The 986-nt window shown below is 39.2% G+C and overlaps 1 non-coding gene across 1 annotated transcript; it reads right to left on the minus strand.

Annotated features, from left to right (window-relative positions):
- Positions 1–422: 422 nt before the first annotated feature.
- On the minus strand, positions 423–528 carry LOC128286366 (small nucleolar RNA R71). Its single transcript, XR_008276909.1, has one exon. It is a non-coding gene; the product is annotated as a small nucleolar RNA R71 (small nucleolar RNA).
- Positions 529–986: the final 458 nt, after the last annotated feature.

Raw genomic sequence — 986 nt, forward strand, 5'->3', positions numbered from 1 at the left:
AGAGCAGCCTATCGAAGATCCATGAGTAAAGATTCAACAAACACCACACCCACACATGGAGTAATGAACTTTGCACAACACGCGATGCCCAACTTAGATGCTATTCGAGCTAGCATTAATTGTCTAGCGATCAATGCTAATAACTTCAAAATTATATCAACAAGGACCAAATGATACAAGTGAACCTTCAATTTCGAGGGCCAGTGAATGAGAATCCAAACCAACACCTTGAGAGATTTCTTACCATTTGTGACACTTTTAAATATAATGGGGGTATTCGATGATATTATTCATCTTCGATTATTCCCTTTCTCTCTTACTGATGATGTTTTTATGTGGCTAGATTCACAGTAGGTAGATTCCTTGGGACGAGCTAGCAAGTAAATTTTTGGCAAAGTACTTACCCTTGAGCAAGAAAATGAAGCTTCATATGGATATTACAAATTTTTGACAATTGAAAGGGGAGTCACTATACGAGGCATGGGAGCACTTTAAGCTCATGCTATGCAAGTGCCCATATCATGACTTACAAGATTTGTTGCAACTTCAAGTTTTCTACAATGAGTTTAATGGAAACTTGTGCTCTAGTCTTGATGGAGCATCTGTGAGAGCATTCATGTAAAAAACATACGCTGAAGCTTGCCAACTTATCGAGGACATAAAAATGAACACTTACATGTGGCCAGCTTAGTGGTTCACATATAGAGCCAAACAATCGACAGTGAACGTTGTTGGTAGTGAGGGCAAGTATCAACAAGTCTTCGAAAGGCTTAATCAATTGGAGATGAGTTCGACCAAGACGCAAGTCTAAAATCAGCCAAATCTAATCCATTTTAATATAGGACACGATGATGAGAGAAACCATATAGAGGTTAACTATGTGGAGAATAGAGGATATAACTCTTACTCCAATACCTATAATCTAGGACAGCGTGACCATCCTAACCTTAGGTGGAGAGGAAACCAAGGGGACCTCCCAATCAAGG

The sequence above is a fragment of the Gossypium arboreum genome, chromosome 12, assembly GCF_025698485.1.
Source record: "Gossypium arboreum isolate Shixiya-1 chromosome 12, ASM2569848v2, whole genome shotgun sequence".
Lineage (NCBI taxonomy): Eukaryota > Viridiplantae > Streptophyta > Magnoliopsida > Malvales > Malvaceae > Gossypium > Gossypium arboreum.